We start from the raw sequence: 15,310 nt of genomic DNA, 5'->3' as shown, positions 1-15,310 counted from the left end.
TAATGTTATCCCTTAGCTCAGAAAAGCAATGGCTCCCATTTTATTCACTCTAACAGCCATCAGCTTCACAGAGATCTGCCAAGCTCTGGCCCTGTTACCTCTCCCATCATCTTCCACAGTCCTCTTCCCTTTCCCACTCTTCTTTACTGACTCTGACCACCTTGGCTATTCTGGAATACACTTAGTCCATTACATGGGCTGTTCCATTGCCTTTCCTCCCCCAAACTGACAAGATCACCTTCTTAAGGTCTTTGCTCCAATGCTAACTGTACATTTCCAAGGACTACCCTGTAACCTGTTTCAAATGTAACCCATTCTGCTCACCCTGCCACTGCCTATGACTCTCACCCCATTCTGCTTGTATTGACTTTCAAACACAAAATTAAATTACAACAAAAACCAGTTGCTGTCAGGTCATCTCCGACTTAAGGTAACCCCTACGTGTGTTAGAGAAGAACTGTGCGCCAGAGGCGTTTCAGCGACACATTTTTAAAAGCTTTTCTTTCAAGATGATTTTGGATAGACTCAAACCTTCAGCCTCTTGTTTAGCAGTCAACACTATATATAAAGGGGGTGTGGTGGCTCTGTAAGATAAACACTGGACTTCAAACCACAAGGTCAGCTGTTCAAGCCCACAAGCTGCTCTGTGGGAGAAAGATGAGGTTCTCTGCTCCTGCAAAGGTTTGCAGACTCCGAATTCCTCTACAGGGTTGCTCTGACTCAGACCCGACTTGATGGCACTTCACAACGATAACAGCAACAACATATATTGAAGCTTGTTATCTGGTCTTTCTATGAGAATAAGAATCCATCAGGGAGAGAGCTCTTCATTTTATTTCCAAGGAACTAGAATGGCGACCACTCCAAATACATTTGTTGAGCCAAGGAATGAATTGGATTTTTCCTCTCCTACTGTCATCATCATCAACAACCACAATAATGGTCCTGTTAAGAAACCCTGGTAGTGTAGTGTGTTTGGAGCTGGGCTGTAGTTCAAATCGCAAGGTTAGTAGTTCAAATCTACCAGTCACTCCATGTGAGAAAGGTGAGGCTTTCTGCTCCCGTAAAGACTTAAAGCCTCAGAAACCCTACACAGGGTCACTATGAGTTGGACCCGACTCTGTGGTCCACAACCACCACCTTTGTCCCATTAAGGAACCCTGACAGTGCAGTGGGCTAACCAAAAGGTTACCAGTCCATCGTCCCAGCTCTTCCTTGGGAGGAAGGACTCATAGACATACATATTTTTGGAATCATGTCCCCACTGAAGTGCCTGTAAAAGCTGTCTGCTCCTGTAAAGATTTGAAATCACAGAAACCCAGAGGAGCCGGTCTCTTCTGTACTATGGGGTCTGTAATGAGTAGGCATGGACTTGACTCAGTGGCAGTGGGTTTTTGTTCTTGTTCCTGTCACTGTATCTGTAGGATAAGCTCTGGACTGCAGACTACATGTTCAGCGGTTCGAGCCCACCAGCTGCTCCTCAGGAGAAAGATGAGGCTTTCTGCTCCTGCAAAAATTTTCAGGGAACCCTATACAGGGTGACCGTTATCAGAATCAACTTAACAGCACTTAACAACAACAACAACAACAATATCATTGGAGTATAGGAACAGGGCAGGCAGCAATGGCAAAGCACACCCAGGAGAGTCCTGACTGGTTTCTGGGAGGTGGGCAGTTCTCAGGGGTGAGCTGGCAAGCCCATTCACTTTTGCTGAGAAACCACCCTGAAGGAAGAAGGTTATGTAACCCAAGGCTTTTCTTAATCAGTTTGTACCCTACAAGGGTGAGGGAACCTGACTGGCCAGAAGAGTGTCTCCCACCTAAATTTCTCCAGCTTCCTGTTCTAGGAATGATTAGCCACAACAGTCAGAGAGAAACCAACGGAAAAACAAGTTTCCTCCAATCACCCTCTGCACCTTGAACATTGAGGTTTGAGAAGATTACAGTAAAGCTTATCCAAGAGAACGGTGACCACCGCCGTGCCGCGGCTCCTTCCCCTGGCTGGGGGTGATGCAAGAAGTGAGGCTGAAAGGACAGCACTCGGGTATCCGGAGTGGGGGCCCTCGAAGAAAATGCAGCTAGAAAAAAGTACGAGCTGCTCTGAAAGATCCCGCCTGGCAGCTTCCTGAAAATCAACCACATTTTGTTGGTTTCCCATCCTCTAACCCTCTTCTTGCTTCCAGCTCTCTTCCTCTACTCTTCATAACCCCCACTAGAAAAAAGAATGGTTCTGTTCCAGACTAGATTCTGTTGCAAGGAGATAGTTTGGGCCAGGACTCATAGACATACATATTTTTGGAATCATGTCCCCACTGAAGTTCCTGGGTTCCACATCTGCTTGGACACCAAAGGCGATGCTTAGGGCTGCCCTTGGGATAGAGGATGTGGCAAGATTTGAAGGGGAAAACGTTTGGTGCTCATGTTGTGGCTGAAGAGCATACAAGTGCTAATGTTCTCCTGTGCTTGCTCGTTGGCTAATGTGCAGTGAGTGTTCAGGAACTGAGGCATTTCCAATCCAGGAGTCAGTAGTGAATGTGCAGGAGAGAGGTGTTTGTGTGTTTATTGTCTTTTTGTAAAATTTAGCTCTATTTTCAGAAAACAAACAACTTTTTATTGTGAATCGAGTGAAGGTGCCCAGAAGAGATCAAGTTTATATTTGCGTTTCATATTGATTGTAGTCCCCTCAAGGTAACGTCACTTAGCCCTCTTCCTCCCTGTGGGTTTTGTTTCCATTCCTCCTCCTTTTCTTACTCTTCTGAATGTTCTCCTTAGGAGCTTAAATATTATTGTTGTTGTTAAGTGGCGTTGAGTCGGTTCTGACCCATAGCGACCCTGTATAGAGTTTCTGAAGAGCAGCTGTTGAGCTTGAACCACTGACTTTGTGGTTTAAAATTTGCTGTTCAGAGCATTAAACCACAATGCCACACCAGTAAATGGTTGACCATTTTCTGATATACCTACCTCACTAGTTGTGATCCTCTGTATGTACCTACCTGGCTTGGCTGAATATTGAGCCATGTGGATGAGTTCAGTTCCAGACACGGAGGGTGACCAAGGGTTGTAGTATTGGGGTTCCACAAGTCTCTATCTGACCAATATACCTGTTTTTTTTTTTTTTTTTTCTGATAATTTTGAGTTTTGTTCCACATTTTCTCCCACTCTATCCAGGATCTTCTAATGTGATCCCTTTCAGAGAAGTTCATAGTGGTCTCAGCAAGGTGCTGAGTTTAACCAGAAAAGTTGAATTTGCAGGTCCTAGGCATGGAATTCAGAGAAATGCAGTCTTGTAACCTCAGGGATGTTCTACGTATTGTCTTAACTTTCCAATATTTATATTACTATTATAATCCCTTTGCTAAGTAGTGTTTTTTAAAGAGTCCTAAGCTCCATGTTAAGAAGCTCTGGTAGCATAGTGGTTATGAATCGGTCTGTGAACCGCAGGTCAGCAGTTCGAAACTACCAGCTGCTCCGTGGGAGAAAGATGAGGCTTTCTGCTCCCATAAAGATTTACAGCTTCGGAAACTATGGGTTGGAACCGACTCGATGGCACTTAACAACAACAACAACGTACTCCATGTTATATTATAATATATTGAATGTACATGGTATCTGAAGAATAATATTTTATTTATTCTAGGACGATATATTTCCATTTCTTTAAATTAAAAATAAAAAATAAAAAAAACATTTATCTTGCTCAGTAGCACAATAAGATCATGCCAGGGATGTAGCTGGGTGAGGGTGGAGGGCCTTTTGGAAAAGCAATATAAAATAATGGGTAAAATATTAATTAGCCTTAGGGACCTAATAGCAAATAGGATGGGGTTTTGGAATGTAACACTTACTTGTTTAGAAATAAAACAGTTACTGACAAACTTTTATAAAACAACATCACAGAAGTACACTAGTCACAGAGGTACAGCTCAAGAGATTTTCAAACAGAAACACTCCCTGGTTTCCAGTGCTGAGCTCAAAAAGCAGAATGGAACCAAAGCTGCAAAAGGTGCTTTAGCTCCTTCCCATCCCTGCATCTCCATGGGGACCACTCCTCTGGTTAATACCATCTGGTTTTGTGTGTTTCTGAGATTAATGTAAATGAAATCATACACTACATACTTTTTTGTGTCTGGCTTTTATCATGTTCCAAAGATGTCAGCTTGAGGACTAAGGTGCTCCTGACCCAAGCCATGGTATTTTCAATAACCTCATATGCATATGAAAGCTGGATAGTGAATAAGGAAGACCTTAGAAGTATTGACGCTTTTGAGTTACGGTGTTGGAGGAGAATATTGAAAGTGCCATGGGCTGCCACAAGAACCAATAGATCTATTTTGGAAGAAGTGCAGCCAGAGTGCTCCTTGGAGGCCAAGATGACCAAACTACGTCTCTCATACTTCAGACATACTGTCAGGAGGGACCAGTCGCTTGAGAAGGATATCGTGTTTGATAGGGTGAAGGGTCAGAAAAAAAGAGGAAGACCCCCAACGAGATGGATTGGCCAAGTGGCAGTATCGATGGGCTCAAGCGTGGCAACAGTAGTGAGGTGGGCCCAGGATCGAGCAGTGTTTTGATCTGCTGTGCTTAAGTCGCTATGGGTGGGTAACGACTCGATGGCACCTAACAACAACAATAACAGTTGTTAACTGAAAGGTTGGAGGTTCAAGTCCATTCAGAAGGAAATCTTGGTGATCTACTTTGGAAAAAAAAAATCCGTCATTGAAAACCCCCAGAAACAGTTCTATTCTGACTCAGGTGGGGTCAGTTTGAGTCAGGTTGTACGTGATGGCAAGTGGGGTTCATTTTATGGAACTCACATTAGGCTTGTGGGATTTAGCTTTGTGGTTGTGTGCAGACGTAGTTTGTCTATCATCCTTACTGAGTGTTAGTTTGTTTTTGTGTGGTGCCATCCAGTTGATTGTGACTCATAGTGACCCTGTGTACAATAGAATGTAACACTGCCTGGTCCTTCTCCATCAACATTGTAATGTCTGAAACCATTGTTGCTGACACTCCTTGCTGTTTGTCCCTTTTTTGTTGACCCTCCACTGTGCACTAACTGTGATATCCGTCTCTAAGAACTGGTCCGTCCTGAACAGCATGTCCAAAATATCAGAGACAAAGTCTCATCATCTTCTCTTCTAAGGCATATTCTCCCTGCAGTTTTCCAAGACAGATTTGTTTGTTCTTCCACCAGTTCATGGTACTTTCAGTTTTCTTTGCCAACACCATAATTCAGATGCATCATTTCTTCTGTGGTTTTCCCTATATCCATTATCCAACTTTCACGTGCATGTGAGGTGATTGAAAATACCATGGCTATTACCAAACATCTTAAGGCAATGAATTGCCTGGCCTGGGGGCTCAGAACCATTGTTTCAGGGGACACCAGGATCAATTGTCATAAAATAGTCCACAAAGATAATGTTCAGTATACTACTTTGGTGAGTAGTGTCTGGGACCTTAAAAGCTCTTGAGGTCTAAGGTCTCTTCATGTGTAGAAGAGAGAGGAGTGATGACAATTAAAGACGCTTGGAATCAATTAGTCCAATGGATAAATGAGACTTCAGTCTCCACAACTCTGAAACCAGAACTAGATGGTGCCAGGTTACCACTCTAAACTTCTCTAACAGGGATCCCACTAGAAGGTACCAGAAAGAATGGCTGAAAATGTGGAACAAAACTCAAAATTATTATTAAAAAAAAAAAATCTGGCTTATTGATAATAGAGAGACTGGAAGAACTTGAAACTATGGTCCTGGAGCACCTTTCAGGTCTGGAAATGAATGCACCTTTGTGGCTCAATTTTCAGCCAAGGTGAGTATGTAGGAGGACAACAACAGTAGTAAGATATGGTCACTATAGAATGGTCAGCGATTCAAAATCCAAAGGGCAACATTTACCTAAGGGCTAAGTTAGGAAGGGATGGGAACATGGGTAGGATGGCAGTGGGGTCCGCAGGGAGAAGTGGGGGAACCGTTGTTGCCTGGAGAGGATTACAACCATTGAGATGAAACAAAGTGTAAGATATGTTGAATGTAGAACTGATGATCTTGTCTGTAAACCTTAACTCCCAATTCATAATGAAAAGTAAAACAACAACAACAACAAAGCAAACACAAGTACCATAGTTTAGGTTGTTATTATTGTTGTTAAGTGCCCTCGAGTTGGTTCTGACCCATAGCGACCCATACATAGAGGGTTTCCAAGAAGTAACTGGTGAGCTTGAACCACCTACCTTGCAGTTCAAACGGACTGTGCAGTCTAGCACATTAACCCACAGCACCACACCAGGACTCCATCCCTTAGTCCTCAAATTGACATCCATGCTCTTGAACACTTTAAAGAGGTCTTTTACAGCAGATTTGCCTAATTTACTACATCACTTGATTTCTTGACTGCTGTTTCCATGAGTGTTGATTGTGGATCCAAGCAAAATGGAGTCTTTGGCAACTTCAATCTTTTCTCCATTTTTCATGATGTTATTTACTGGCCCAGTTATGAAAATTTTTGTTTTCTTTACACTGAGCTGCAATATATAATGAAGGCTGTAGTCTTGCATCTTCATTAGGAAGTATTTTAAGTCCTCTTAGCTTCCAATAAGCAAGGTTGTGTCATCTACATATCACAGGTTGTTAATGGGTCTTCCTCCAATCCTGATGCCATGCTTTTTTTCATCTAATCCAGCTTCTTGGATTATTTGCTCAGCGTGCAGATTGAATAAGTGTGGAGAAAGGATTCAACACTGGCACACACTTTTCTTAATTTTAAACAATTCAGTATCCCTTTGTTCTGACTGAACGACTGCCTCTTAGTCTATATACAGGTTCCTCATGAACACATTTAAGTGTTCTGGAATACCCATTCTGTGCAATGCTATCTATAGTTTGTAATGATCTACACAGTTGAAAGCCTTTTCATAGTCAATAAAGCATAGGTAAACATCTTTCTGACATCCTTGGCTTTAAGCCTAGGTCTGACGTCAGCAATGATATCCCTATTTTCACATCCTCTTCTGAATCTGGTTTGAATTTCTGGCAGCTTCTTGATGTACTGCTGCAACCATTTTTGAAAGATCTTCAGTAAAATCTTACTTGCGTGTGATATTAGTGATATTGTTTGATGTGTTCCAAATTTCCCTGGAGCACCTTTCTTTGAAATAGACATGAATATTGATCTCTTCCAATTGGTTGGCCAGGTAGTTGTCTTCCAAATTTCTTGGCATAGATGAATGAGTGCCTGTAGTGCTGCATCACTTTGTTGAAAATTTCCATTGGTAATCTGTCAATTCCTGGAGCCTTGTTTTTTGCCAGTGCCTTCATTGTAGCTTGGACTTCCTCCTTCAATACCATTGGTTCTTGATCATATGCTACCTCTTAAAATGGCTGAGTACTGTCCAATTCTTTTTTGATACAGCGATTCTGCATATACCTTCCATCTTCTTTTGATGTTTCCTGCACCATTCAATATTTTGCTGATGTTGCTGTTGCTAAGTGCCATTGAGCCAGTTATGACCCATAGTTCCAACCCACAGCGACCTTGTATAGGGTTTCTGACGAGCAGCTGGTGAAATTGAACTACCGACCTTGCGGTTCAAAGCAACTTTGCTGTCTAGCATATTAACTCATAGCACCATACATATTACAACCCAAGATGTGAATTTTTGTCTTCAGTTCTTTTAGCTCGGGAAATGTTGAACATGTTCTTCCCTTTTGGTTTCCTTCTTCACCTCCTACCCTGATATGCTATATGTCTATGAATGTACAACATTTTAACTAAGTATACTACTGTGGAAGACATTTGGGTTGTTTCCTGTTTTTGACAGTTACAGATAGTCCTACTACATGTATTTTTGTTTATATCCCTTAGGATACTGGTTCTCATACAGAATGTAACAGTGAAATTGTTTCATCAGAAGGAGCACATATGGTCAGCTTTAGCAGGTGCTGCCACATGCTTTTCTATAGCTTAGAACAGCAGCTGTAGGGATGTTCCGATGGTGCATATTCTTGCTTGCTAGTGTTCATGGTAATTTTTTATTGCAGGCATTTTTGTGGTCATGTAATGGGATCATATCATAGTTTTAACAGCCACTGTACTGATGATAAATGATTTTGAGCACATTTCATATGTTTACTGGCCACTTGGATATATTTTTGTTGCAAACACCTGTTTAATATTGTACTCATTTCTCTCCAGTGCTTGTCTGTATCTGACTGATTGAGGAGCTCTCTATACAATCTGAAGTTGAGTTCAATGCAGGCACATGAATTGCAAGGTTCGCCTCCCACACTGTGGCTTTTGTAGAAAAGATTTAAAAATGTAATTCATCAGCCTTTTCCTGTAGAGTTAAGTTAGACCTTAGTTTGTACTGTTTAAGAAAATTTCTTTACTCAGGGTATGGAAATATCCATCTACGGTATCTTTTAAAAGCTCTATTGCTTTACCATTTTCATTAAGCCCTATAATCCAGATGGAATTGATTCTTGTTTCTCTTGTTAAATAGGGAGTCAGGATTATCTTGGAGCCATTTAATAAAAAGATCATTCTTTGTCCACTAAAGGCAGTGCCACCATTGTTATGAATCAAGTGACTGCACGTCTGAGTCTGCTTCTGGATGCTGTGTGCTGTTTCATTGGTCTGTTTGTCTATCCTTGCACTGCCTTAATTAACTGTAACTCTATAATAAATCTTAATATCTGGCAATGTAAACCCTCTAATTGTTCTTATTTAAGATTATCTTAGCTTTTCTTAGATGTTGGCATTTCTTATCAATTTTAGAATCAGCTACTTAATATTTTTGAAAACGATCTTCTGGGATTTTGGTGGATATTTATAAGATGTGTTTTTCAAGTATTTCACCAAAAGAGTAAAAGAGAACCCACAGAGTGGGTAAATTTTTTGACAATGAAATCTTGGACAAGGAATTAATATCTAACATTTTTAGAAAATGTCAACACCTCAACAACAAAAAGACAAATAATCAAATAGAAAATGGACAGAGGCCATGAGCAGACACTTCACCAAAAAGGACATTCAAGCAGCCAACAAACACATGACCAAATGCTCAAAATAGTTAGCCATTAGAGAGATACAGATCGAAATAACTATGATACATCATCTCACCCCAGCATTTTCATAATTAGTAGCTGAGTTTGAAAAAAAAAATAAAAATCAGAAAGCAACAATGTGATGAGGGAGGGTATGGAGAGACTGAAACTATCCTAAACTGCTGGTGGGATTATAAAATGGTACAATCGTTGTGGAAAACAATATGGTGTTTCTTACAAAGTTGGAGGTAGAGAGGTCGGGTGACCCAGCAATCCCATTACTAGGCTTCTGTCCTAGAGAACTGAGAGCCAGGACACGAACAGACATATGCACATTCATGTTTCTCACAGAACTAGTCACAGTAGTAAACAAGATGGAAACATGCTAGATGCCCATCAGTGAGTGGCTGGAAAAAGTCTACGATACATACAAACAAAGGTTAAAGAATAATTACGGATTTGAAAAATATGTCCCAATATGGATGAACCAGGGCATATTATGCTGAGTGAAATGAGTCAATTACAAAAGGACAACTGTTATATAAGACCACTATTGTAAAAAGTCAAGGAAAATTTTTCACACAAAAGAAATATTCTTTGATGGTTACTAGGAGTAAATCACTAACTAGAGCATTGTTTTTGTTACATGCCTTTGAGTTGATCCTAACTCATAGTGACTGTGTATAGGGTCTCCAAGGAGTGATTGGTGGGTTTGAACCACCAGCCTTTGGGTAGGCAGTCTAGTGCTTATCCTATAGTGATACCCCAAAGGGTAGCCACATAATTTAGGTGAAAAGCAAGGCAGTATGCAATAAGAGGAAGGTCAGCAAAAGATGATGAAGGGAAAGGTAAACATGGAGAAGAATCCAAGACTTAAGAGCAACAGAGATAAATACTACTATATAAACAATCCTGTGCTGTAGTTATAATAGTAATATATGAAGCGATTCCTAGATAGACATGCAAGCTGGGACTATACACACAAGTATATATGGGTTTGACAGAGGATATGTCTGCATATGTATATTTACATATGCTACCGATAGATCCTTCAATATGTTGCTGTTGTTGTTAGGTGTCATCGAGCTGGTTCTAACCCATAACGACCCTATATACAACAGAACAAACACCACCCAGTCCTGTGCCATTCTCACAATCACTGCTAGGCCTGAACCCATTGTTGCTGCCACTGTGCCAATCCATTTTGTTGGAGGTATCCCTCTTTTTTGCTGATCTTCCACCTTACCTAGCATTATGTCCTTCTCTAGGGACTGGTCCCTCCTGATTATATGTCCGAAGTAAGAGAGATGATGGCTCACCATCCTGGTTTCTAAGAAACATTCGGGCTATACTTCTTACAATGCAGATTTATTTTTTCTTCTAGCAGTACACGGTACTTTTAATATTTTTTAAATACCATAACTCCACTGCTCAATTCTTCTAGGGTCTTTCTTATTCATTGTCCAACTTTCACATGCATATGAGGCTACAGAAAATACTGTGGGTTAGTCCTCAAAACTGACATCTTTGCTCTTGAACACTTAAGAGGTAATTGTTTCATTTCTTGGCTGCTGCTTCCATGAGTTTTGTTGGTGGATCTAAGCAAGATGAAGTTTTTGACTACTTGAATCTTTTCTATATTCATCCTGCATATAGTAGATCATATAAACATTTCTTAATCAAAATGAAATACCTTGAATGAATAAATCACTGGTCCTGGTGATTCAGTGCCATAGTCTCTTCTGGATACATCAAGGTCGGTTGGAATAGCACAGTCCACAAAGAACATGTTGGTAAGTAGCAATGCAAACCTCAACCTATGTGACCATGAGTCCTGAAAATCTGGGTGATGACTGGCTACTACTACCCACTGCTCTGATGGGGTGACTTCAGAAAGGACTGTATAGAGTGGAAGCAAATGTGAAACAAAACTCGAAATCACAAAGAAGACCAGGCTTACTGGTCAGCTGGAAATGAACTCACCCTGTAGTTCAATTTTCAGTCAAGTAATAGCTCTGTAAGGAGTCCTGGTGTGGTGCTGTCGGTTACTGTGCTGGATTGCAAAGTCGTTTAAACTGCAAGGTTGGCAGTTCAAGCTCACCAGCCACTCCTTGGAAACCCTATACAGGGTCACTATGGGTCTGAACTGACTCAACAGCACTTAACAACAACAACAAAGATGAATAAGTCCTGGTGTGGTGCTGTGGGTTAATGTGGCAGACTGCAAAGTCATTTGAAGTTTTGAAAGGTTCAAGCTCACCAGCTGCTCCTTGGAAACCCTATACAGGGTCGCTATGGGTCAGAACTGACTCGACAGCACTTAACAACAACAATAACAAGGTGAATAATGACAAGAGGGAGGTGTGCAGCCTTAGAACAATCAATCATTGAAAATCAGAAGGGCAGCATTTGCCCAACATCAAAGTTCAGAAGTCAGGTAGGATTAGGGAAGAAGGAAGACTGTAAATGGGAAATAGGGAGGAAGTGGGAAGAGTGAGGACATTGTGGGGACTGCACTCAATGACACAAAACAAACTGTGTATGAATTGGTGCATGGAAAACTGGTTTGCTCTGTAAACCATGACCAGATTCACAATGGGTAGTCAAAGAAAACAAAAACAAATCCAGGGAAGTCAAAGGGGGCAGAAAAAGAATGTGTCAATTTGGGACAAATTGGTAACTTTATGTAGTAAAGGTCCTGTCTGACCCATAAATCTAGTCTCTGCCTATAGTTAGATCTTTTAAAATTTCTCTCAATAATATTTTGTATTTTCCTCTTAGTAATTTTTATACCTTTCATTAGTTTCATTTCCTGATAGGTGACTATTTTGGATATTTTTTGGTGAATGGTATTCTTATATTTTAATAATTTAACAACAACAAAAAATTGTCCTAATAGTTTGTAAGGTCTTGAGGCTTGTCAACAAATGCAGTCACAGTGAATAATCATATTTTTATTTCTTATCAATCTTAGGTCTTCCAATCACTTTTCTTTATTCCACTAGCTAGGGCCTGCAGTACAATGATGAATATAATATTGATAATAGATACCTTTGTTTCATTTTCTATCTAAAGGTGATACTCTTCAATATTGCATCATTAGTACTATGTCCTCTGGAGTCCTGGTAATGCAGTGGCTAAGCACTCGCTTTCTAATCAAAATGTTGGTAGTTTAAAACCACCAGTCATTCTGAAGGAGAAAGAAAGGTGTGGCAGGCAGCTCCTTTAAAGATTGATGTTATTAGGGGCTGTTGAGTTTGTTCTGACTCAGAGTGGGCCTGTACACAACAGAAGGAAACACTGCCTGACCCTGTGCTGTCCTCAGAACTGTGGTCACGTTTGAGCTGATTGTTGCTGATTCTGTGTCCATCTTGCTAGGGGTCTTCTTCTTTTATGCTGACCCTCCACTTTTCCAGAGACTGGTTTCTCCCTCCTGGCAACGTTCCTTAAGAACAGGAGTACTCTGTCTTTTGAGGAGCATTCTGGCTGTACTTCTTTCAAGACAGATTGATTTGTTTTTCTGTAAAGACGACAGCCTTGGAAATCCTGTGGAACAGTTGGACTCAGTCCTACAGGGTCATTATGAGGCAGAGTTGACTCTATGGCAATGGGTTTAGTTAAAAATTAAAAAAAAAATCATCCCCACCTATCCCACTCTGAGATTAGAAAACGGTGTGTGTTTTGTAATAGATATTCTTTATCAGATTATGGAAGATCTTTCCTATTTCTTTGTCTTTGTTTCTATTGCCAGTTTTCCTTCTTACTACTGTTACCTTATTCTTCCTGTTCCATATTGAACATATGCTAGACATTCTGCCTGAATACATGTTGTTGTTGTTAAGTGCCATTGAGCGTGTACTGACTCATAGTGACCTTATGCACAGCAGAATGAAACACTGTCGGGTCCTGAATAATCAGAGCCTCTGCATGGAGTCAGGTATTCAGGCTCTGATTACCTGTGTTGCTAAAGTGCCATCAACTCGGTTATGACATAGAATGACACTGTAATAGGGGTTCCAAGGAGTGACTGGTGAGTTTGAGCCTCTGACCTTGTGGTTCAGACTGACCTTGTGGTCCAGTGCTTTATCCACAATGCCACACATGGACTTCTGAATACATGTAGAGGCTTTGATGTCTGACTATATGAAATTTGTCTTTTCTTTCTTATTTTGCTGCTTGGCAAAATTAATAATGGATTTGAGAATGTCTCATCATGGCAGGAAGTTGACACTTCCATCAATACTAGAGACGCAGGGAGGCACATTTGTGTAGCTTCTACACATTTCACCATCTTTTCATGCCAGTTCATCTACCCTGGACTGAGTCCTGATTGTATCTTATCTTTATATCTGACTAGTATTCCCTACTTCCAGCTCCTCAAGTCATTATAATTTGGCTAGAGTCATTTGATTAAAATTTTAGTAATATAATGTCTTCTACTCAAAAGCTTTCAAATTACTTAATTCAGAGAACAGAGGTCCAGCAGGAGAATGACCTCCATGTTTTCCTCTCTAGTGAATTTCCAAGTGTAAGAGGGTAAGGGAAGGAACAAAATTGGAATCCACACAAACATCCTCAAATCCAACCTTATGACTCCCACTCAGTTATGAATGGAAATCCATCTTGTGTTAATGATGACATTGTCTTCCAATGAGAAAGGAATTCTTTCTCTTTTACTTATTAAATTTGTGGCAATGAGCATTATTTATTAATAGTAACAGTAAAAATATTCTGTTAAGATATAGGAATGCCTCACTATCTCCTCATTGTTCAAATAGACCAGAGTTTAACCTTATTTTAAATAATATCTCAATTTAAATACTCGCTCGCCCTAAGTAAAAGGAAATGTTAACACTACAGGAAGAAAATGTAATTCAAGATTCTTTTTTTTTTCTCCTTTTTTTAATAAAAATTTGTCCCTCTCTTCACCTTTGTGAGTATAAATTTGATTTGATTTTATATATAAATGTGCCTTGTAAATGCTAACATCCTATAAAAATGAAAGGTATTTTAGTTAATAATTAACATTAATGCTAATAAAATATTGTCCCCTATTAAAATGCAAATGCTCCTGGGAAACTGAGCTGTTAAACCAATTAAGCATGACTTGGTGAGAAATATTTCATCAGCAACTCTCCTGTGCGATAAATGAAGTGGTTTGATGGAATAGCCAAGAGTATGTGTGTGTGTGTGTGTGTGTGTGTGTGTGTGTGTGAGAGAGAGAGAGAGAAAGAGAGAACGACAGAGACAAAAAGACACACAGAAAGAACAACAGTGGAAGAAAGTGAGTCTTAAACGTCCCCTTTTAAGGCAGACCAGAGAGTCTGTGTGACTAGGCAGAAGGCCATCTTGACCACCTGGTGGATTCATTATGGTGGAGTCACAGGAAAAGGGGCTGGAATTCCTCTCCTGCCTCTGACACTTCAGTAATGTCTTCTCAGGAGCTGCATTTCTTAGTCATTACCTTGAGAGCATCGGAATAAAATGTCTAACTTCAATAGTGGATGATGCCGGGATTCAAAGGCCACCATGAGAATAGACATGGTGGCCATGAATGATATTTTTCTCAAGCTCTTTTTGTAGAAAATCTGATCCAGGCTTCGACATGAGAGTTTGTCCAGCGAATTAGACACTGTAAGGGATGGAGATTTCCTTGAGTGTGAACTAGCTTTACATTCTCAATTCTACAGAAGAGGAAACTGAAATACAGGAAGAACAAAAGTATCTGGAAATCAAGGTCACACCATGAGTTGGTTAGAGGGCCAGAATTGGGATTTCTTGCTCCATGTTCTTTCCACTTCTTTGTGGGCTATTCACTCCTTGTCTCAGTGTTTTGTGATTTCAGGTTTGAAAACAGATTAATGAAGGCAACAAATGTAGGAGGCAAAGGGGAACTGCTGGTACAAAGAGGTCACTTCTTTATAATCTGTTCCTTTTGTCCTCATTGCCTGCCTGCCGTCCTTTCTCCTTCCCTACTTTACGCCTATCCTTCCTTCTCTCTTTCTTTCTTTCCTTGAGACACAGTAAGTGACAAAACAAAATGGATATGCCCTCTGCCTGTAGGGGCTTAGAGTCTGATGAACCACAAAGAAATGAAATATTATGGTACAATAATTTATGTTATATAATGCTTTGATCCATGATCAAGAAGTACAGTTTATAGGAACAGCTCACATAGTGGAGGGTTGATTGGGAAGGCTTCCCAAGGAAGGTGATCCTGAAGTTGAGGTCTGACAACATGGGGGTGAGTTATCCAGGTCAAG

This window comes from Chrysochloris asiatica, unplaced genomic scaffold (genome assembly GCF_000296735.1).
Source record: "Chrysochloris asiatica unplaced genomic scaffold, ChrAsi1.0 scaffold00001, whole genome shotgun sequence".
NCBI classification, from domain to species: Eukaryota; Metazoa; Chordata; class Mammalia; order Afrosoricida; family Chrysochloridae; genus Chrysochloris; species Chrysochloris asiatica.
Note: the sequence above shows the minus strand (reverse complement) of the source record.